This window comes from Macrotis lagotis, chromosome 1, assembly GCF_037893015.1.
Source record: "Macrotis lagotis isolate mMagLag1 chromosome 1, bilby.v1.9.chrom.fasta, whole genome shotgun sequence".
In the NCBI taxonomy this organism is placed as follows: domain Eukaryota; kingdom Metazoa; phylum Chordata; class Mammalia; order Peramelemorphia; family Peramelidae; genus Macrotis; species Macrotis lagotis.
The window spans coordinates 582,992,423-583,017,707 of record NC_133658.1 but is presented as its reverse complement, the minus strand read 5'-3'; the positions used below and the strand labels follow the sequence as shown (position 1 = coordinate 583,017,707).

Here is a 25,285-nt window from a genome sequence, read left to right as displayed (position 1 = left end):
CCAGAATGACTGGAAAAATTGTATTTCTACTAATAGTATATTATTGAACCTTTTCTCACTTTTTCCAGGTACCATCCTATTTTTGTCACCCTTGCCAATCTAGTGGGAGTGAAATAGAAGCTCAGAGTTGTTTTAATTTGTGTTTCTCCTGTTTAGTAATTTGCAGCATTTTTTCATATAGTTATTAATAAAAGGGATTTCTTCCCTTGTATACTTCATAAGTGTGTTATTTAGGAATGATTTTTTGTTCTTATATATTTAAATTATTTCCCTTTATATCATGCATATCAAATAATTAATGGAGCAACTTGCTACCAAGATTTTTTTCCTCAGTTAACTCCCCCCCATCTAATTTGAAATTCATTGACTAATTTGCAAAATATTTTCAATGTTATGTAATAAAAAAATGACCATTTTTATCTTCTGGGATCCACTTTATTCCTTGGACAAGAACTCTTCAAGTAATCTCCCCTCCTTATCCTTTTAATTTGTTTATGATATGACCTTTTATATCTAAGTCATGGATTCATTAAGAGTTTGTTGTGGGGGCAGCTGGGTGGTGCAGTGGATAGAGCACCTGCCCTGGAGTCAGGAATGCTTGAGTTCAGGTCTGGCCTCGGACACTTGGTAATTACCTAGCTGTGTGGCCTTGGGCAGGCCACTTGGCCCCATTTGCCTTGCAAAAACTAAAAAAAAAATTTTAAAAAGAGTTTATTGTGATATATGATATGAGATGATGGTCTAAACCTAATTTTTCCAGACTTTTTCAGTTTTCTGTGTATTTCCTTTTATTGAACTTCTATTCCAAAAGTTGGGTCATTGGATTTATTGAACACAATGCTAGTGTGTTTCTTTACTTTGAGGAAACAGGACAAGTAGATAAGATATCAATCAACTTTTCTCTTTATTTGTTTTGATCAATCACTAAATAGTTTTGATGATCATTGTTTCATAGTATTCTTTGGGTTCTGGAACTATTATTCATCTTTTTACTAAAAATTGTTAAAGAATTCAGAAAACAAGTAAATTGACTCATTCATAAACTGTTGTTAAGGTAAATACAAACAAAAAACATTCATTTTTACTCATAACAAGTGAATAGAAACTTATTAAATGAACATAAAATCCACATATATTACATATATGTATACATATGTATGTATGTGGAAAGAGGCAGAGACACAAAAAGCTAGAGAGAGACAGAGTGAGGGGGACAGAAATTGAGACAGATAGACAGAGAGACAGAGACAGAAACAATCAGAGAGAGAAAGAGAGAAACAGAGACAGAGACAGAAACAGAAAGACAGAGACAAAAACAAAAAGACAGACAGAGAGCCACCAAGAGGATCCTTTAAAAAAGCAGCCTCCCCATTCAAAGCCCAAAGAATTATATACTCTTCAGGAGCAATAACTAGCTCACATTATCACTGGCCTCGAAGGTGCATTAATTCAGGTTTCCAGAAGTAGAATTGTTTTGTTTTAGTAACTGAGAAGCAAAGAAAAGGGTAGAAAGATTCTGAAAAGTTAAAGAAAAAATTGAATAGTTTTCATTTTGGTTTAAATGGAAAAGGAGAGTTTTCAAGATAAGAGTTATGTGTATCAAAAGAAGGAAGATAAAAGGGTCCTTTTTGCCTTCACACTGGATTAACTCCTGTACCATAAGAGGGTTTACTGTGATTTTGAATTCAATAGGATCAGCATCCTTCTTCCTATTCACAGACTAGTTTCATGGAAAATGAGTCAGGAACACACTAGCATGGTGTTCAATAAATCCAAGGACCCCAACTTTTGGAATAAGGATTTCAATAAAAGGAAATACCTAGGAAAAATGAAAAATAGTCTAGAAAAATTAGGTTTAGACCATCATCTCACACCACATATCACAATAAATTCCTAATGGAGAAAAGTTAGGACTGGAGCATCTGGTTTTTTTGGTTAGCCAAACCTGTAATTTCATAGATTCATTGCAAGAAATTATCAAAAAATATCAGCATCTGCTCTGTGATTTATAGTCTTGGTTTGCTGAGGCACTAAGAGTTTAAATGACTTGTCCAGAGTCACACTGACACACAAAATCAGCATATGACAGAGGAGGCAGGACTTGAATCCAAGTCTTCTTGAGGCAGTGGTCAGCTCTGTCCCCTAAGCTATGCAACCCTTTCTCTATTTCACCTCTCAATAATACTAATTGTCAGGGGCATCTAGGTGCTGAAATGGATAGAGCACCAACCCTGGAGTCGAGAAGACCTGAGTTCAAATGAGTCATTTAATTTTTTGAAATGTAGACAGGTCATTTAATCCTGTTTATCTCCAAAAGTATCTTCAGACTGATGCATGGTAAGTGTGTCTATACTTAACTAGGCTGGTCCTTTAAAGATAAACACAATAGTGCAAATAGTCTAAGTAATACAAATATTAATCTCCCATTATACAGATGGTGAAAGCAAATGGTGAAGAAATGGGTAAAAGAAAGATTAAGTAAATTAGGGTATTTTGCCTCAAGTAAAGGGGACTGAAGATATGCTTGATACTCACAGTCATGTATATAAAAAATAATATTATATATATATATATATATATATATATATATAATATATATAATCCCTGTTTAGAAAATACAGTCAGTGTGATATGGTAGACAAGTACCTTCACCTTGGCTTCATTTGTAAAATGGGTATAAAAATTTATGCATTATCTTCTTTGTGAGGATTGTGAAGTACTATTTTCAAAAGTCCTTTGTAATCTTAAAGTGATGCAAAGAAAGACCTGCTTGGAAGCCTTATCATAGAGTGGAATCTTGAGGCCTCAAAGTCTTGGCTCCCTAGGTCCTCAAAGGCTGTGTATGCAGGGATCCTAGAAATGATCAATTTGGAGCTAGGAGGGGAGGGACCTTTAAGTTCATTTAGTTCAATCTCTTTACTTTACCCCAAGAGAAGTGAGGCCCAGAGAGATTAGATGACACTACCCAGGTAGTGTCAGAGGCAAGATTCAAAACCTTGTTCCTCTGATTCCAAATCCATTACATCACGTTGAAGGAATAAATTTTGACAAATTCTCTCTTACGTGGAAGGTCAAGGTTTCTAAGGAGGAAGAGTACTGGTGTCCAGAAGACCTGGGTCTTAGTCTTGCCTCCCAATTACTGTTTCTGTGACTTTGGACTATACCCCCCAGCTTCAGTTTCTTCATCTGTATAATAGGAGTATAATACTTGTACTCTTTAGATTATTTGCATTACCTTCAAATGACCAGCCTAGTTAAGTACAAAAACACTCACCATCAATGACTGGACACTTTGTGATGAAATCTTTGGCCACTGAAAACCATGATACTTCTTATTACTTAGATTAAATTGTACAGTCAGGGACTAAGATGAAATGCAATCTTAAAAGAGATCTTAACCCAACCCATTTAATAAGTGAAGAAGCCAGATCTCAGAAAAATGAATTCCCAGCTTCTACAGGCTGTTTCCTAATCCTTCTTAATTCTAGTGATTTCCCTCTGTTATTTATTCCCAGTATATCCTATGTATATCTTGCTTGAACATGGTCATTTGTATAGTGTATATCCTTCATTAGATAGTAACTGTCTTTGTATCCCCAGTGCTTAGCACAGTGCTTTGTACTTAATAAATGTTTTTTTTCATTCACTTATTTTGATTCATTCAATCATTCATCATGCTTTATGTGTGGCATTTGAGGGCAAATCTACATTTCAAAAAATCAGAAGCAATCTAATAAATATCCCCAGGTTCAATTCCCTTATCCAGCACAGGACTGCTCAACAAACCTCAACTTTCACCTAAAACCCAACTAATTAAAAAATAAAACATCATCCCTTAAGTTCTGTTTACTGGAGAGTTGGAGCTAAAACTTCTCATCCTTTTGTCTTGAAGCATTCATGCTTATTTAGACCCCTTCCTCTTTCTCTTATGTCAAAGAAGTTGACACATCTGGAAGCCTAATTTTAACTTGCTAGAGAGATCTGAGTAGTCACAAGGGAGACAGGACTAACAGAAAAGTTAAGTGAAACTATTCAATCTCCTTTGATCTTCTGAACCAAGCTGTCATTTCTCTTTTTATCCAATTCAGAGCTATCCTCACCACATAAGGTACTGCCAGTTCAGCATTCAAAAATGACTCGACAGAAGCTAGGAATTCCCCCTTTGTAGGTCTATCCCTCCCAAGGTGGTGCGACCATAAGAGGAGGTCATAAAATAACATAAGATGGCAAATTCTCAGAGAAATACATTGAAAGTATTGAGGCATATTGAAGAAGTAATTTCCTTCCCATCCCCATCTCCATCCTCATCCCACCAGTGCAACTTTTATCTTTCCATAAAGCCTCCACACTCTGGAAACCTTTGTCTGGTTCTTCCTAATACACGTTACCCCCAAAATCTTAGGGCAGTTATGAACTACTAAAGCTTAATAGTTAAAGCAATTAAAGTTTAATAACTACACTAAGACTTTTAAAAATAAGCCTTAATAGTTTAATAATTGCACTAAGATGGGGTGGGGAGCACTCTGTATCTCAACCTGTATCAGGTTTTCCTTCTGGAAGCCTTCACTCTCCCTGCATGATTAATCTAACTTTTTCTTGTCATATACTGTTTGATAATACTTAGTAACATACATAATATATATCTATATAGTTACATATTTACACTCTTTAAAATACTAATAATCTATACTATATATATATACTATATAAACACATATATAGCTATATATAAAATATGTAGAAAGAGCTATATATAAAGGAATATATATGCAAATTTTAGAGTTTTCAAAGAATTTCACATGAATTATCTCATATGAGTTATAGAATAGACACTATAAATTATTATTATCTTCATTTTACAGAAGAGAATACTGAGGCTAAGGGAAAAAAATTAAATGTTTTGTCCATGAAAATACAGTAAGAGATGGAAGCAAAATTTGAACCAAGGTCTTCCAGACAACAAAGCTGATAACGCTTCTTGATATGTTATATGCCATATATCATGTATCACTAATATGCTGAAGCCCATTTTAACCACCAGAAACCTTTCCATTGCCTTTTAGGTCTCCACAATTTTGATTTTTCTGAGATAAATGTTTCATGGTTCATAGCTATGTCATATCATGGAGACTACTTTTTTAAATGAGGCCTTGAACCAATGAACTATAAAACTGTGTAAAGTCTTTGACTCAGCAATATCAATATTAGATTCATATCCCAAAGAGATAAAAGGAAAAGGATTTATATGAATAAAAATATTTACAGCAAAGAATTGGAAATTGAGATGTTCATCAATTAGGGAATGACTGAATAAGATGGAGTATAGAATTGTAATGGAATACTATTGTGCTATAAAAAATGATGAGTCAGATAGTTCAGAAAAACCTAGAAGACTTATTGGAACTGATTAAAAAGTGAAATGAGTAGAACCAGGAGAACTGTATCCTAATATTATTGTTTTATATATATAAATATATATATATATACATATATATATATAAAATGAAAAACTATGAAGACAGCTACTCTAATCAATACAGTGAACCAAGATAATTACAGGGAAATCACAAGAAAAATGTTATCTATACCAAGAGAGAGAGAGAGAGAGAGAATTGATAAACTGTGAGTGTAGATTGAAATATGCTTTTTCATATTCTTTATTTTTCTTGCCTTTTTTGCAACATGGTAAATATGGAAATATGTTTTGCATGAACTCACATATATCCTATTATTTGACTTTTCAATGGAGAAGAGAGAGGTTAGAAGGAGGGAAAGAATTGAAAACAAATTTTTAAGATGAATATTAAAATATAATTATTTTCAAAACATCAAAATAAGGTATTAACCTGGGGGGGGGGATGAGTTCATCAGGGCAGTTAGGTGGTGCAAGGGAGTCAGGAGGAACTCAGACATTTAATAATTACCTAGTTGAGTGACCTTAGGCAAGTCACTTAACCCCATTTCCTTGCAAAAGTAAAAAAAAATGAGTTTATGTAGCAGCAAACTGCTTGAGATCTTGGGATGAAAATCAGCAGGAAATGGAGGCCATAACCTACACATATATGGCATTTAACCCACACTCATCCTGTGAAAAAGATAGTGGTTAACAATTATTTCCATTTTACAGATGAGAAATTGATCTGAGGAATATTAGGGATTATTCTAAATTAATTAATTAAACTAATATCTCAAAGTAGTAACTATCAAAGTAAGATATGAGTCCAAGTTCTTTGACTCAATGCTCTTTTACCGTGAGTCACAACATCTTTTGATTCATATCCCTTTTTCTCCCCATTCTACCATGCTGATAGGAAAAGTGCAAACAGACTTTATTCCAGAACTATTAAACTCCTACATTCTGACATTTATATCACCCTAAAGGCCATCTAGTCTTATATTCCCCAGCAACTGTCCTATCCCTGACACCATGCCAAAAACTACTATTCATTTTACTCCGTAAAGAGGGGCCTGAAAGATAGGAAAGGAAAATTCAAACAACATTCCATCTTTTTATCAGCAGATTAGTTTGGACACGTACACACATACTCACACACACTCTCATTCATTCACACACACTCACACACAGACACACATAAACACATACACACACTCACACACATAATCACACATACAGTCACACACACAGTCTCACACTCACATTCACACACATACAGACTCACAGACACACACACACACACACACACACACATACACACACTCATACTCACACAAACACAAACACCAACATATATATACTCACACACTTTCACTCACAGACACACACACACACACACACACACACACACACACACACACACACCCTTTCATGATCTTACAAGACTCAGAAGGAAACATTTGAGGAGACACATGGGTCAGACCCAAAGATTCTCTTAAATTGTAGGCTTCTAAGTCAGTGTTTGAGAATTTAAAGGATACCTCCCTCACCTCAATCACTACATCTAGAAGCCTAATCCTTAAACCCTGAGAGAATCACTTCCTTTATAGATTCTAAACTTTCTCTGATTGCTATTTTAACCTGATTGTTTCAGGATGGGTAGCAGGTGAAGTGGCATAGTTGTCTTACAGTCTATTGTTTTCAGTCATATCTGAATCCACCTCATCCTGGAGTGGTTTGCCATTTCCTTCTCCAGCTCATTTTATAAATGGGGAAACTAAGGGGTAGAGCACCAGTCAGGAGGACTTTAGTTCAAATTTAGCCTCAGACACTTAATTACCTAGCTGTGTGACATTGGGAAGGTTTTTAACCCCACTGCCTTGCGAAAACAAAAACAAACTAAACAAATGAAGAAACTGAGGCAAATAGGGTTACATGACTTGCCCAGAGTCACACAGCTGATAAGTGTCTGAGGCTTGATTTTTAACTCAGGAAGATGAATATTCCTGACTTTAAGCCCACTACTCTATTCAGCCACCAGACTAATCCATTACAATTTCTTACTCTTCGCCTAGAAAAGGTGTGGAACTTCTACTAGTCAATTAATCAACAATCAACTCAACAATCATTTACTCTGGCTTACTCTGACCTAGGTGCCCTGGGAATACTTTGACAAAAGTGAAACAGTTCCTGCCCTCAAGAAGCTTCAAGTAGCAGGGAGAGACAACATCAAGGTCATGCTCATAAATGTTCAACAGCCAGTTCTCATTAAAAAAGAATATCTATGCATGACACTTTTAAATTTAATCTGCAATATTACTATTTTCCCTATCACTTTTTTAAGCCTAGACAATCAACAAAATAATAAATCAAATCCTGATTTTGTAGCATTTTCCATTCTAAGGTATAAATGCTCACACTGAAAAATTGCCTTTGAGTTGGCTCCAGAACATCCCTAGACAATCAGCATATGTCTTGTGTAGTTATATACAAATTTTGGGATTTGGGAGGAGAGTGACTGGTTGCTGGGTACAATAGGAAAGTTCTCTTATAGAAGCTTATGATTAACCTAAACCCTGAAGGAAGCTAGGGATCTTGAGTGCTGAGATAAAGACATAATATGTTCTAGAAATGAAGGACAGTCTGTTCAAAGGCACACAGCAGGATAAAAATATATGAGAGAAGGGGGAGGCATGTACAATTAAATTTTTAAAAAATTTTTTTAAAGTTTTATTTATGGCAATGGAGTTAAGTGCCTTGCCCAAGGTCATGCAGCTAGGTAACTATTAAGTATCTGAGGCCAAATTTGAACTCAGGTCCTCTGGACTCCAGGACCAATGCTCTATCCATAACACCAACCTAGCTGCCCTCTGTACATTTGACCCTATCAACAGAATCCTTTCAATGTCGAAGAATTCACTACCTCACAAAACAGTGTCCTTTATTTTTTGTTAATTGTTTCTAAGTTCTTTTTTATAATGAGTTGAAATCTTTTTTCTATAACTTCTATTCATTTATCCTAGATTCTTCCTCTGAAGACTTAAACAAATTTCCTCTTTGGGATCAGCCTTTCTGATATCTGAAAACTGATGTCTTTATTCCCTCAATACTCTCACATCCAAGTTGATCATCCCCAAGTTTTTCATCACACACATAAGCTTAAAAGTCTTCAATCTTCTTCTCCTCTTTTGAATTCTCCAGTTTGTCAAAACCAGGAACCAGCTGGAATCAGACTAAACTAGCTTTTGTTAAATTTTCAGTGTGAACATTTCCATCTCAGAAATTATTAAATACTATAAGTCAGGGGCAGCTAGATGGCGCAGTGGATAACACACTGGCCCTTGAGTCAGGAGTAACTGGGTTCAAATCCGGTCTCAGACACTGAATACCTAGCTGTGTGGCCTTGGGTAAGCCACTTAACCCCATTTGCCTTACAAAAAAAAAAAATCCTAATAAAAAAATTTTAAAAATACTATAAGTCAATGATTGATTTAGTATTTTGTTGATTGTATAGACATAAGAAAGTGATGGGGAAAATGTTAATATTAAGGATTAAACTTAAAATGTGTTATGGATGCATTTTTTCCTCTCTCTAGAAAGCCAATTATTAACCATTTACCAGTAGACTGTTGGATAATTTTCTCAAAGCATAATTAGATACAGTATTCTAGATATGTTCTAATTAACATGGGATTAAATAGGATAAATCCTTTCTTGCTCTCAGCACTTTATTTCTATTAATATAACCTAAAATGAAAACATGTCTTAGGGGAACCAAAGCATCCCATAGATTTATAAGTGAACTTGTAAACTGAAACCCTTAAGTCTTTTCCACATAAAGGGTTGCTAAGGCAGCTCTACCTCCCTGTTGTGACCTGGGCAGCTGATTTTTCAAAAAACTGAATGAAAGATTTTACCACTGTCACCATTAAATTTCATCTTGTTAGATTTTCACCCATTGTTATAGCCTTCTGATATTTCTTTGAATCATAATTTTGTCACTTCTATGTTAACTATTCATCCCAGTTTGATTTGATCTACAAATTTGGAAGATGGCTTCTATTTCTCTATCTAAACAATTATAAATAATAGAGAAAAGGGTAGAACTTATTAGAAACTCTGCACAGAACACCACAGACCTTTTTCTTTTTTTCTTTTTTTTTAGGGTTTTTTTTTGCAAGGCAAATGGGGTTAAGTGGCTTGCCCAAGGCCACACAGCACAGACCTTTTTCCATGATGACACTGATCACCTCGATTATTTTATCATCTCTCCATCCATTTTGTAAACATGGAGATAAATGTACTTGTTCACATTTATTGAGTGCTTTAAAGTTAAGACCCTTACCACCTCTTTCTAGGACCACTGAAATGTCTTCCGGTTTTCCTATCTCATATTCCCCAACAATCTTTTGAACTGCTGCCAAAGTTATTTTCCATCTAAAAATGTAAGTTCCCCATCCAATGAACTCCTGTAGCTTCCTATTGCCTCTCAGATCAAATAGAAATCCCTCTGCTTGAGTTGTAAACGTTCTTTCTAATTATGCATATGTAACTGTGTATACATATTTTAATATATACATTGCTGCACATATTATATATCCATATACACATATCTATGTATATCTTTAATCTACAGATGCATATATAGTAATCTATATAGACATACATATCCCTTTTTTACCCCATCCCTTCTAAACTTGAGCTTGTCAACTAATGAAATGAAGTGAGCAAATACAGAGCAATCTATAAAGGAATACTGAAAGGAAAAAATCTATGAAGCACATAAGAATTCTGTTCAATGTACTGACCAACTACAATTCCAGAGACCTAATGATAATACATACTATCCACTTCCTGACAGAAAGGTGAGGGACCCAAGATGTAGAATGAAACATATTTTCAGAAATGGCCAACATGAAAATTTGCTTTATTTAACTAATCATGTATTTTACAAAATTTTGATTTTGATTTTGATTTTTTTTCATCAGAGAGGAGGGGGAGGTGGTAAAAGATAGATAAGATACTTATTGTATGAAGAAATTAAAATCTGAAATTAAAAAAGATTTGAGTTCAGGAAAGAACTCCCTATGAAGAAATACTGATTGATCTCCAGCTGGGATTCCTTAGTATCATCTGTCTTAGTATTATGAAAATTTCATTTCTAATAGTTTCCCACCCTTCTTGAGCAATTTTCACATTTCTTCCTAACTACCTAGCTTTTTAACTTTTTGAAAGAGTCTAGAATACCTAGGGGATTGTACTCCATGTTATCTTCCTTGGCTATTAGCAACCCTCTGATGCTATGATTACTTTCTCCCAAGGTTCCTCATTCTACCACCAGTTCTTCCTCATTGAGCAAAACTGAGCAGAATTAAAACCAGAGCAGAGTGATAGGCAAGAACTTAATAGCTAATATGGAAGATGAACAGTGGAGAACTCCTCCCAGATCCTCTATTTAAGGAGGTACCTAGGATAATCATCTTTCTATCTGGCTTTACTCCCAGACTTCATCTAAATCTTATTCTGCAAGATAACAGCAACCCTTTACAATCAAATTTCCTCAATATCCCCTACCTCTGGGACTTCTCCCTCCTACTGATTAAAGAGAGTTTCTCCAAGATCCTCCATTTAAGAAGGATACCTCAGGCAACCATCTCATATTTTCCCACTTCACTGAATTCTTCCAGACTTCAATATGTCTCTGCAGACAGTTCCCTTCTCCTCCTTCCTTCTCAGTCTGCTTTTCAGCTTTTTTTTAGATGTCTTCCCTCATTTGACTGTAAGCTCCTGTCTTTTAGCTTTCTTTGTTTCCCCAGCATTTAGCATATTGCCCTGGTTCATAGTAGGCACTTAATAAACATTTATTGACTGACTGACTTTGAAAAGATCTGTGAATTCATCAGTGTGGGTGGGTACTCCACCCAATGATGTAAACCACAACCCCTCCATGCCTGAGTGTAATGTCTTTTTGAGTTGCTATCAAAATAATTTAACATCTGGTGCCAAGTTTCTGGTAATAAGCTGCTCTGAATTTAATTAGGCTGGTCCTGATCAATCAAGTTCATGATCAAAACTTTTCCAGCTTGGCAACACTTTAGGCATTGCTGGGATAGCCTTCAAAATCCAAAGGTCAATTCTCCCTATGATAAGCACTTCAGTGTAGTGTTAATAATCAGAGTAAAATAAAATCAGTGTTACCTTTATTAACCAACAATGAATTTAATAGCTACCTTATATTCAATTCACAGGTAGCTAGATGACAGTGGACAGAGCATCAGGCCTTCAACCAGTAAGACCTGAATTCAAAATCGGCCTCAGACATTTACCAACTATGGGACTCTAGACAAGTCATTTCTACTCTTCTACTCTTTCACTCCAGTACCTTAACCAATAAAACTCTGACTAGCTGTGTGACCCTGGGCAAATACCCCAATCCTGTTTGCCTCAGTTTCTTCATCTGTAAAATAAGCTGGAGGAGGAAATGACAATTCACCTCGGTAACTCCACCAAGAAAATCCCAGCTGAGGTCACAAAGAGTCATATTTGACTGAACTGCTTGAGCAATAAAAAAATTTAATTCACAAATATTTATTGAGGGTGAGCCAATTATGTATAAAACATGTTCTGAGCAGGGCAGCTAGGTGGCATAGTGCATAGAGCACCGACCCTGAAGTCAGGAGTACCTGTGTTCAAATCCAACCTCAGACACTTAATAATTACCTAGCTGTGTGGCCTTTGGCAAGCCACTTAACCCCATTTGCCTTGCAAAATATGAAAAAAAAACCCATGTTCTGTATGTTGGGGAAAATATAAAGCTTTGCTCAGAGTCCCTGTCTACATGGAGCTTTCTGTAATGTGTACTAATCTAGAAATGCATTACCAGGCAAATAACTATAGAAATGTTATTTTATTCTATAATGATCAAACATAAGTAATGGTAGCTGAATGTATACTGATGATTGTTTTTCTGTATGGAAACTGTGAAAAAAAAACCCATCTATTATCTACTGACCAAGTTTCCAGGAAATAAAAAAGTATTGAAGTTTGACATTAAGGTTAACAACCAGTTAAGGAAGTTAGCTTAAAAATGAAAATATGAGATCAAAGATGTACATCACAACTTGAAGCTCCCTATTCTGAATATTACACCAAAGAAATGACAAAAATTCAAATTAAGGAATGATTACCCAAAATTTGGGTGATGTACATAGAAACTTTTATACTTTAAAAAAACTTTTTATATAAAAAAGGATAGAGTAAATAATGCTATTAGAAGAAGAATCAGTGATTGTTATACACAGAAGCTTCTCTCCTTTCCCATGATGTCATCAGAGTCTGGCTCTCCTTTACATGAACTTACTTGGTGATGAAGGTCATGTAGTTGAAGCTACAGAGCATAGTGGAAAGAGTACAGTTATCCCTTACACATCATGAAGCTTAGGGGTGTGGTGCCCCATGATGCAATCTGGAAAATCCATATAAAATTTTTTGGCCCTCCCTTCATACCAGAGAAGAAGTCTGAATTATTATGGTATTAAAACTATCCATATGTTTTATACCTTTCTGAGTTTCTAAACTTTTTCTCTGTCATCTGCTGGCCTTCACATGTTGTCTGCAGCTTCTACAAGTTCCCATTTAATTTCTTACACCAACCAGTTTATCAAAACCACGATAGAGAAAGTCATGATGTGGAAGGGCTAACTGTGGTCACTGGACTATACTTGAAACTAGAAGGTATGAAGTCTGGTCTCTGCTTTAAACATCTCTGAGACTCAATTTCCTCAGTGTTGAATGAGGTAATTGAAATAAATGCTCTTTATGTCTTTTCCAACTAATATTCTGTGATAACTATGGATTTTGTATGGGAACAAACCTCTGATGTTTGAGGTATATCTAAATGAACATTTTTATGTCTGGGGCTGTCTTATAAATATTAAATTAATGGAAATCATTAGCTCATAGATTCAATAGTTAATTGTTATTGCTCATTTGTTTCAGTCATGTTCAGCTCTTCATTTAGGGTTTTCTTGGTCTAGATACTGAAGTGATTTGCTGTTTCTTTCTCATTTTGTTGAGGAAACTGAGGCAAACAGGATTAAGTGACTTGTCCAGGGTCACACAGTCATTAAATATCTGAGGCTGGGCTTGAACTCAGGAAGATGAGTCTACCTGACTCTAGACCTGATATAGCTGCCCTCAGTAGTTCTTTGTAAATAAGAATTCCAAGCCCAAATCTGTCCTAATCTCTTCTCTGATCTCAGAACATTGCCAAATTTGGGATAATGTTGCTTAGATAATTAGAAATTTCCCTCCCTGTTTATCTTCCAAGAGATGATATTGTCAGCAAATAATTTATCAGATGTCCTCCTTCCTACCAGAATAAGATTTATAAAAGACAGTGCTTGTCATGTCACTACTGTTGGTCTCTGTGTCACTTTTGAGTTTTACATCAGAAAACATCATTTGTATCATCTACCTGGCCAAGAGGTCTGTTCTATCCTCTCACAATGTCTGTTGAACTGTTATTTGTTGAAATTTTACTAATATTTTAAAGGTACCATTGTGTTCTAGTATTATAGATTGTTTCAATGGCTGGAAATAAGTCCTAGAAAATATCATACTATCAATCCCATGGTCAAAACTTTGTACTGAGAAATTTTCTGAAAGTACAAGACACTTCTCTGCTTCCAGTCATCCTCATGTTGTTTAATTTAATAGAAACTTCAGTTCACAGGTGACATCATTAAAACAAAGCTCTGGAGTTCATTTATTCCACATTATCCTTCATCTTCTGAACTGGGAAAATGAATAAATTATTGTCCCACTGAAATAGCTGTAGACAACATTATCCAAAGGAATGAACAAGGTTGAGCAGTAAAACTAAAAATAACTATTGAGAACTTTCATCATTTGAACAACCAACTATGCAAACTCCTTTATAAGAGATATACAGGAAACCTATGGAATTTTTAAAAGACCTTTTTCAGCTTTTTTTTTTAACAAGGCAGTGGGGTTAAGTGACTTGCCCAAGGTCAGACAGCTAGGTGTTTATTATATGTCTAATACCAAATTTGAACTCAGCTCCTCCTGTCTCCAGGGCCTGCACCACCTAGCTGCCCTCAAAAGACTTTTTTTTTTTAAGGTTTTTGCAAGGCAAATGGGATTAAGTAGCTTGCTCAAAGCCACACAGCTAGGTAATTATTCAGTGTCTGAGATAGGATTTGAACCCAGGTACTCCTGACTCCAAGGCTGGTGCTTTATCCACTGTGCCACCTAGCTGCCCCAAGACTTCTTTTTTAAAAAAAAAAATTACTTACTATTTTATTTTTCACCAATTAAATGTGAAAAATAATTCTCAACATTAGTTTTTTTAAATTTTGAGTTACAAATTCAAAACTTTTTTCTTATTTCAAACAGGTCATTTTATTTTTTGCTTTTTAAATATTTTTTTCAATTATCAATCATTTCTTTTTTTCTTTTGACACCTCCTTAACTGAAAAAGGGAAAAAGGGGCGGGGGGAACCTTGCAACAATATAATGGAAGCATTCAAGATGGCAATATGGGCATGCTTAGGGTAAGTTTTGTTATACAAATATGCATAATCAAGCAAAACAAATTCCCATATTGGCCGTGCCCCAAAATGCTTTAGTTTTCTTATTAAGTTCTGAATAAAATGAAATTGTTCAGCAGGTTAAATTGTTAATGGGAAAATAAATGGTAATACTGGGGGGGGGGGGGGGCGGATTAAACTAGACTTCAAAAGTAAATGAACTAGAAGAGTTTACCAAAGATTTGTCTTTATACTAGTTTTTTCTCATGCCTGGAATGATCTTCCTCATCACCACTTTTTGATTTTCCTGGCTTCCTTTACCACTCAACTCAAAATCCATCTTGCACAGAGGTCTTTTGCAGTCCTTCCCCTCTGAAATTACTTTCCATCTACTCTGAATGTATTTGTAATTATTTACATTTTGTCTTCCCTTTAGAATGTAGATTCCTTGAGGGCAGAAGTGCCCTCTTTGTATTTTTTAACCTTTCTTTGACAATTTGAATAATGTTTATCCATAAGACTAGTATTCTTTTTTTCTTACTTCATCCGGTTAAACTTCCCCCAGAATGACATTATGAACCATTCTCTTTTTTTGTTTTTGCTATTCTTTTCTACCGCATCTTCTATATCTCTAGCCATTCTGCCTTAGTTCCTAGTTCTTTACTCTGTTCCCAGTCCTTCTAGTCAAGAATATTGTTGTAGTATTCCCCAAGGTTCTATACTTTCTTCTTCAATTTTCATTAACTTCCTACTTCAATTATGACTTCTATGTAGTTGATTCCCAAACTTATACCCAAACTCCTATGCCCTAGCTTGGGATCTTTAGCTGAAACTGGATGGCTACTACTGGATTGAAGCTTAGTTGTAGCTTAGTTATAGCTTAGATTATGTAGCTTCTGTAGACTTCCAAATCAGAGATTCTGTGATTTCCATTTGCCTGGATAATTTCTTCTGGATGTTCTCACACTTGATATATACAAACTTGTTCTCATGATCTAACCATAACCTGCCTTTCCCCTTGATTTCACTATTTCTACTGATAACATTAGCTCCCTATATGTCACTCAGGTCCACTTTTTACTCTTTTCTCTTTCACCCCTCATATCTAATTCCTTGCTAAATTCTGTTGATTCTGGCTTCATAAAATCATCAGTATCTTTCTTCTCTTTTCCATTCCTACTGAAATCATCCTAGTTCAGCCTTCATCTCATCTCACCTCAATGATTTCCCAGCTGGCCAGCCTACTTTCAGTCTATACCTATCTATCCTATCTATCCCATACACTGCTCCCTAGGTATTCGTAATGTGCCCCCTCTGACCACATCACTTCAAAAACCAATTAATGCTTGCCTAGGATACAGATAGGGACTAAACTTGAGATTTCATTGGTATAGAAAATTCCCTGGCGAAGAACTTTTTACCAATATAGATTAATACTTTCTATAAAATTCTTTTTTTTTCTGCCAAGGACCAAAACTTAAAAATCAGCCAGCTATATTTGATCAAACATTTAATTAATTCATCTCTAAAATACTCCTAGATTTATTGAATTTCAAGTCCCACTTGAAGTTGCCTTGTCCATGACAGGTCAAATGTTTTGTGAGGCCTTATATGACCTGCAGGTCAGATTCTCCCTGCCCCTGGCCAAGAACATAGACTCGTCCAGGCTCACCCAGCTACAATGTGTCATAGATAAGCCTTCAACTCAGGCCTTCCCAGTTTCAGGGTCATGCTACCTCTTTCCCCCATGCTATCTCTCCTTTTATGTCTATTATATATTTATAAACTACTAATCCTCATATCCCAAGAAAAAAATAATCTGGTTCCAATCTTTCATATCTTCTACTCTTCTAGTTCTACTCCCCTATGACCCTCATTCTAACCTCATGTACTTGAATTATGATATTTTGCTCTTATTTACATTACTAGGGTCTCATGTGTATATCCATATGTGTGTGTAATGTGGATAAGCCTAGAATGGGACTCTTATCTGCCCTTTTGGAGGGGATATTCACATCAAATTGCAAAGTCTTTGGGAAAGAAAAAAGATGGATCAATAATGACACTCATGTGACTATCAATAATTATCTTTATAATGTTGTTTGCATTCTAAAAATTGAACAGATATATTGGTACCTATAGCTTTCAATAATTCAATGAGTAAATTCACATGAATAAAGTCATAAAGGACAGAAGTACATGAAGTTAGAATGAGTGTCACAAGGGAGTAGAACAGAAGAGTAGAACATAGGAAAGATAGATTGGAACCAGAAGGAGCTTTTATAGATGAGACACAGGAGAGAGCTGAATTTGAAGATATAATATACACTGTAAAAATGGAGTCAATGGGTAAAAGGAAAATGTACTGGGAATAAGAGAAAGGAGAGGTAGAATAGGCTAAGATATCTCATGTAAAAGATATTTCATGTAGCTTTTGCAATGGTATGGAAGGGGGGAAGGCCAGGGGGAATGAGGGACCCTTCACTCTCATTGAAAATGGCTCAGAAAGGAAGCAGCATACACATTCACTAGGATATAGACATCTAAAAGAAAAAGGAGAGAAGGGGGACAGGGGGAGGGGAGGGGGAATGTGGGTGATAGAGGAGAGGGTAGATCATAGGAGATGATAGTCAAATATAACACATTTTCTTTTTTTACTTTTTGCAAGGTGATGGGATTGGGGGACCACAGGGCTGGGTGATTGCTGGGTCTCTGGGGTATGGGATGTAGGTTTGGGGCCTCTTGGCCCCAGGGCCAGTACTCTGTTCACTGCACCACAGCACATTTTTGAAGAGAGACAGAATGAAAGGAGAACGAAAATATAATAGATGGTAGTGGAGAGTAATGAATGGATGGATGGATGGAGGGAATTACAATCAGTAACAACAACTGTGGAAAAATATGGAAGTAACTTCTATGATGGGCTTATGGTAAAGAATGTGATCCACCCAAGACAGAACTGATGGCATCAGAACACAGATTGAAACACTTCTTTCCCCCTCTCTTTCACTTTATTTCTCATGAGGTTTTATATTTTTCTGGGAGGGGGGTATTATGTTTACTCTTAAGAATATTTTAGTAATATGTAAATAAATTAAAGAAAATTTAAAAATTCAGAAGTAAAAAATAATCTTTGGAATGTTGTTTGCATGCTAAAAATTAAACAAATATATTGCTACCTATAGCTTTCAATAATTTAGTGAGTAAATTCACATGAATAAAGTCATAAAGGACAAAAGTACATGAGGTTAGAATGAGGGTTACAGGGGAGTAGAATAGGAAGAGTAGAAGATAGGAAAGATAGAGTGGAATCTTCTTGGGATATGAGGATCAGGAGTTTATAACATATATATATATATATATATACATATATATATAAAACAGTACATTATCTCATCTAAGCCTCATGACAGATATGGAGGGAGGTATTACATCATGTCCATTTTACAAATAAAGAAACTGAGACTCAGAAAAACTAGTAATTTGCTCTATTTGGATAACAAGTAAGCAAGTGTCAAAGGCAAGATTTTAATGAAAAATTCTTCCTTCCTCTAAGGGTCAATTCTCTATCACTTCACACTGCCTTTTAATAGGAAGAAGTGATAATTATGTACACTTGCAAAGGTTTGAAAGGGCATATTTTTGCCCAAAGGAAAACATTATAGAATATATGTGACATGTAAAATTGAGGTTCAACAAGTAAGTTAAAAGTAACTCTGACTTTTGAGAGTAAATAGATCTATACAGTTATATATGTGATCTGGTCTTAAGATTTCAATAATGGAGGGAATTGCTCATGTAAAAACCCTCTCCATTTACACACACACACAGACACACACACACACACACACACACACACACACACCAGCAAACTAATCTAATTTTAACTAATTTCAAGTGAATTTGATCAGAGTAGTAGATTTACATTGAACTAATGTAAATTAGGGTTTGGTAACTTATGTGACTTGCTCATGATCCTAAAACTAGTACACATCAGAGGTAGGATTCAAATAAAGGTCTTCTAAATGCAAATTTTGCTTTTCAATGCACCAACCCATGTTCTCCCTCATTCTCTTCTGTTTGATCATTAAGGATGTGTGAGATTAAAACTCTTGTCTCTTTAAGAAGATAATTGAGGTCGACTACTACCCTTAGAATTGTCTCTTCACAATGGAACTTCAAGTAGCTAGTAATTTGTGGGGCCCCACTTTAAACTGTTGTGAAATATGAATGAATGAATAGCATTCTTTAAGCACTTGCTCTGTACCAAGCATGGACAAATAGATGAAACAAAGGATAGGGCCCCAGGTTTGGAGTCCCAGGAGGACTAATCTTCCTCAGTTCAAATCCAATCTCAGACACTAGCTGTGTGACCCTGAGCAAGTCATTTAATTCTATTTGCCTCAGTTTCCTCATCTATAACATTGAATTGGAGAAGAAAATGGCAAACTATTCTAGTATCAATCCAAGAAAACCCCAAATGGGGTCATAAAGATATACACAACTGAAAACAATTGAACAAAAAAGAAAGGTTAAATTCTCACTTGGGTCAATTAACTTTATTAAATGGTCCCAGACTCCTACTTTTTCTTTATGCCTACATATAAAATGCATGTCCTAGACCACAAAGGGAACTGGACAAAAAATCATAAATTGGTCAATGCAAATCAAGTCCCTACTGCTCAAAAAAATCCACTCTCCTTAAGAAGGGTCTGTGATATTAGACTTGATTATGGAAAACATCCTGTAAATACAGTATCCAATATTACAATGAGTATTATTGTCAAGTGTTCTCATTTTTTTTCACAATTCAAGAGGTTCATTCATTTTGCTTATTTTAAGGGATAATTATGACAGCTAGTATTAATATACTATTTTGAGGTTTGCAAAGCTCATTACAAATATTCTTTTCATTTGATCCTCATAATAACCCTCTGAGGCAAGTACTATTATTCTTCCCATTTTACAGTTTAGGAAACAAGCTGAAAGAAGTTGCCTTGGCATGGAAATAGATTGTACTAGCAAAAAAAAAAAGTGATCCCAAGAACAGGGGCTAGGGAAGGTTATTAGTACCAGAGAAGTCACCAGAAGAAATTGTTTAGTACCTGGAACGTATGTCAAGTTAGTCACTATGAGTTTGCACCCTAACACTGTAAAAGATCAGCTACATTCTTGAATCTACACTGAAATGTGCTGAGCAAAAATGCTGGAGTGGGATACTAGGAGGGAGGAGAAACAGGGTCAAAGTAGTGAGTCCTAGGATCACAGGTTTTGGAAGAGGGTTCTATTCAATACACACAGACACACAGACTCACACACTGACACACAGACAGACCCACACAGACATACACAGATGCACACACACATACAACACACACACACACACACACACACCATTTGTTATTTCCCCTAGTGATGGCAATGAAAAGTTACCCTAGGCAAGCAATAGTAGGAACCTGACTGGAGGATCCTTCTCTAGAGGGTATGAGGATACCCTGTTTTTTCACTTTGTGCTTGTAGCCAGAATTTACTTAGGGTAAATTATCTGGTGATTCCACTCCCACCAACCCTCCTGCCTTCTGCAGTCTACTTTCTCCTTCTATTCACCTTAAAATACTCAGAAGCTAAAGTCACTAATGGAATAAGAAATAAGTGGTGGTCCCCACCACTGAGCAGAAGAATGATCATGTGGTTCCATGAATCTGAACCATACATTGACACGCATTTCCCTGTCCTTCTTTTCCTGTGCCTTCAGAAGCAAGCCCTGGACTAGAAGTCAGAAAATTTGGTTCTAGTTCTTAACTCTACCATTTACCATTTTCTTGATCTTGAACCTTAAGTTTATCTGTAAAGTGATTTTATAAACCCTGTCTACCTTCACAGGTTGGTTGTGAAAAGCAAAAGAGACCATGGTAAGGTGCTTTAAAATCATAAAGCACTTAGCATTTGCTTTCTCACATATCCCCAGTTTACAGGTAAGAAAATTAGGCTGAGATTGGCTACACGACTTGACCAGGATCACCCAGCTGGGAGGTAACAGAGGCTGAATCTGAACGCAGGTCTTTCTCACTCCAAGTGTTTTATCCATTATGAAAACTTAGGATGAGATAAGGGACTCCCTAACATAGTGTTTTCCCTATGTGCACCTTTTTACAGGATTCCATGCAAATGGCAAATGCTAAGTCAAATCATAATAATGGACTTGGAGTTAGGAAGAATTGTGTTCAAATCCACCCTCTAACTCTTACAAACTGTGCAACATTGGCAAGTCTAATCTTTTAAAGCCTCAAGTAACTCCTTCAGATTTATCTGTTAACTCATGGATGGGCTGTGAGAGGAAGCCAAATCCTTCCAGTATTTGTTTTCTTATGATGATCAGTACCATACACACAGAGAGTAGATAGACATTTCTTAAGTTTGATACTTTGAAGGAAAAAATTAGTATAATAGGGAAATCAAGAAAAGTTTTTAAAAAATGCATCCCATATGATTAGTCTACAATTTGAGAATAATCATCTTAACAGTTCACCCTTGATAAAGGAAAGTACTGGGAGGAAGGGAAAAGAGATGAAGAAGAAGCTAAAAAATTTCACATAAGTCAAGAAAAAGCTTTTTCAATGGACTGGAAAAGGGGGAAGGCAAGGAGAAATGAGTGAGCCTTCATTATCATCAGAGATGGCTCAGAGAGGAAATAACATACACACTTCATAGGGTGAGGAAATCTATCTTACCCTAGAGAAAAATGAGAAGAGAGGGATGGGATAAGGGGGAATGGGGGGGTAGGGGGGAGTAGGTGATAGAAAAGAGTAAAGATCGGGGGAGAGGGTACTCAGATACAACACACTTTTGGACAGAGCCAGGATGAAAGGAGAGAGAGAATAAAATAAATGAGAGTGGGGAGGAATAAAATGGAGGTACAGCTAGTAATAGCAACTCTGAGGGAAAAATATTGAAGCAGCTGGTGGACTTATGATAAAGAAAGCAATTCACCCCAGAGACAGAGCCACTGGAATCTGAACACAGACTGAAGTAATTGTTTTTCTCTCTCTATTCTTGAGGTTTTTCATCTTCTTGGAGGGGGGGTCTATGTTTACTCTTATGTTTACTCTTATAATACATTCAATTTACATTAATGTATAGCATGGAAACAATGTAAAGACTATCAAACAGCCTTCGGGGGAAGGAAGGGGGGAAAAAACTGTAAAATTCAAAACTTTTCTAAAACAATAGGTAGATACTACTATTGTATATAATTGGAAAACAAATAAAATGTTAAAAAAAACAGTTCATCCTTTCATGAATTTTTAGGTTTTCGGGATAATTTTAAAGATGAGATTCAGAAAAATGAATGACTTGCCCAGGGCCACCCAACTAAGATTTGTCAGAGTTGAAACTTGAACCCCAAATTTTTTGACTTAACAAACTGGTTCTCTACACTGTCAAGCTCAGCTTATGCGTGGGGTTGGTTTTCCTGATCTGCTTTCTCTTTCTCCTTGCTCTTTCTTTTGTATTTTTTGTTATAAGTATTATCTCTGCATTAGGGGAAGAAGCAGAACTATATTAGAGAGTAAGCTCCATAAATGATATCAGATTGCTTGCCTTCTGAAGGAAGGGGGAAAGGAGAAATTTTGTAACTCGGAAATTTTTTAATGAAAGTTAAAAAAAATTTTACAAGGACTTGGAAAAACATTTAATGAAATCTATAAAAATATGTTGGAAAAAATAAAGGTGATATAAAAAAACAACAATAACAATTCTTCTTAAATATCGGGCTCTTCTGCTATCTAGTGCCTGCCTATTAACTGTCTTATTTCTTTTTCTTTCTAATTTTCATAAACATCTCCTAGTCAGCATGTTCTTATGATGGAAAAAAGAGTGTTCAAGTGATAAATGCCGGGGTATGAGGGAGAGATATAGACAAATAAATACACAGATCATATTTTGGGGTACATTTAATTGTCCACAAGAAAGTCCATTTGGCATTCTGTGAATGGGAGCCAAGTATGGTTAAGGGAAGCACACTTCAAAGTATGGTATTTAGTTCTTCCCTAAAAGTGCACTGTTGTGCTGGAGTTTTCAGTAAACTACTGTCTCTGATAAAGATATGCAAAGGAAGGGGTGGCTAGGTGGCACAGTGGATAGAGCACCGGCCCTGGAGTCAGGAGTACCTGAGTTCAAATCCAACCTCAGACACTTAATAATTACCTAGGTATGTGGCCTTGGGCAAGTCACTTAACCCCATTGCAGTACCAAAAAAAAAAAAAAAAACTAAAAAAATATGCAAAGGAGACCAATCCTTGCTTCTAGAGGAGCTCCCTATTTGACTTTAGTAGTAATGGGTTATCTTCAGTGTCTTCAATGTCTACTCACTGGGCCCTGAGTTTCATTAGTAAAGCCTTGAAGTGAAAATTTTACCTAGGGATAGAAATAATTTGGGGCCTCTGTGTGTGTGTGTGTGTGTCCTCTGAAGGCAGCAGGGTCATGAGATTTGGTCTAAGGCTAGTATCTTCTAAAACAGGGGTGGGGAACCTTTTTTCTTTTCCAAGGACCATTTGGATATTTATAACATTATTCTCAGACTATATTTAATCAAACATTTATTTAATTCACCCCCTAAAAGCTGCTAGATTTACTGAATTTCAAGTCCTGCCTGAGGTTGCCTTGGCAACACTACCCCAAAACAGCTCACAGCCCCTGCTCTTGAACCTCTCAGAAACACATGTAGAGCCATGGGAGAACAGATTATAAAGCAACCAGATGGTTACTATACACAAGCCACAAGAGCATGGTCTCACTTCTTTGTAGGCATGCTCTTACAAGTGCCCACCTGTACAAGTAGACACCCATGTGAGAGCACTTAGCCTGGTAGTCCTCAAGATCATATGCTTCCAGCACATTGGGGTAACTTGCTACCTTCTTGGGTAAATGAGAACTAGGAAATTATGGAAACTCAGATCTTAAGCCACTAAATATTTGTAGCTCACTAAATGCCTGAAGCTTCTCAGGACTGACTATCTATCTGATTTGTGGTCTGGCTTCCAGATAGTCTAGCCAGTTAGATTCTGTGGAAGGGAAAAAACTCAACCCAATTCTATCCTCCACATTGGTATCTCTGAACCACTCTGACCAGGACTCCCCTAGGGGAATTCTTCCTTAGACAAGCCTGAAAAGACCTCTCATAGATGAAGCATCTTTTGCCTCCATTTAAAACAGCCATTTCACAGAAAGGCTCTCTTCTTCTACTGTAGGAACCTGGCTAAGGAATGAGAAGGAGTCAGTACTCCCTCCTTATAAGAAAACCAGAAGCATTTCGGTGCCCTTTGTTCATTTTGTTTTCTTGTGGTTGTTAGCCTATGTTGGGACACCAGGTTTAAGATCCATGTGAAGAGGCTTTCAGCCCTGGGTCTTTGCAAGGGGGGTGCTTCTGTAGAATTCCCTTCCCCCCAACTCATGTTACAGGGACCTACTGAGTTCAGAAAGAGTTAGTTAAACTTCCCTCTTCCAGCTTTCAGAGCTGTGGTCCCTGGTCTCCAACCTCCAACCTCACAAGTCTTTCCCTTCAGCTTCTCCAGCCCCTGAAAAATGATCCAAGCTTTGGGAGAAGATACTCACAGCTCCAGGTGGCCCAGGCAACTCCCCAGGGTTCATCCTCTCCAGAGGGGGCTGCTCTCCTAAGACTTCAGTGCTCTCCTAGAGAGCAGAGAAAGCAAAGGGTTGCCGCATCTCTCTCAGGCATCAGATTAATTTAGCAGTTGCGGAAGGAACTGACGGAAACTGAAGTCACATGGAGATTGAGGGTGAGCAGCAAAAGATTCAGCATTTACAACGGCCTGAGGCTTGCACACTGCAGGAAAGAAGGAACTGGGTGATGGGGGCAGAGAAGATGCACAAGCAGAGGCCAAAGCTAGGAAAGGCCCTACCCCTCGTTCTCTGCCATTATTTGTCTAGAATTTGGACAATCTCCCAGCATTGAAGGCAAACTAGAGCTTCATTCCAAAACATCTCCACTTATAACCTCGATGACTGCAGATGGGTCACTCCTAAGAAAATCGCTTTGGGAGGGGAAAAAAAAAATCTCTTCGAGTCTCAGTTTCCCTAACTATAAAATGAAAGCATTAGGTTCAATGACCTCTAAGATCCCTTCCAGATCTCTCTAGTCAGAGCTTCTGTGACTACTCCTTGTACCTTCCTATTATCCTTGAGTCCAGTTTTATTTGAAAGGTCCATTTGAAGGGAGAAAAAACTGAACTTGATGTGAAGGATCTTCTGAATGGGTTGGGTACAGTTCTTCAGTCATTCAATTCATGAGGCACATTGGATTTGAAAAGTAGATACTCCA

The 25,285-nt window shown here is 36.6% G+C and overlaps 1 protein-coding gene across 1 annotated transcript in view; it reads right to left on the bottom strand.

Moving 5' to 3' along the window:
* The window catches only part of NRROS (negative regulator of reactive oxygen species), a 32,774-nt gene extending 8,050 nt beyond the window's left edge, over window positions 1-24,724 (bottom strand). Inside the window, exon 1 of the mRNA XM_074214778.1 lies at window positions 24,559-24,724. The gene's annotated coding sequence lies outside the window, so the exon portion shown is untranslated. The remainder of the gene's footprint in view (window positions 1-24,558) is intronic.
* Between the last annotated feature and the right edge of the window lie 561 nt (window positions 24,725-25,285).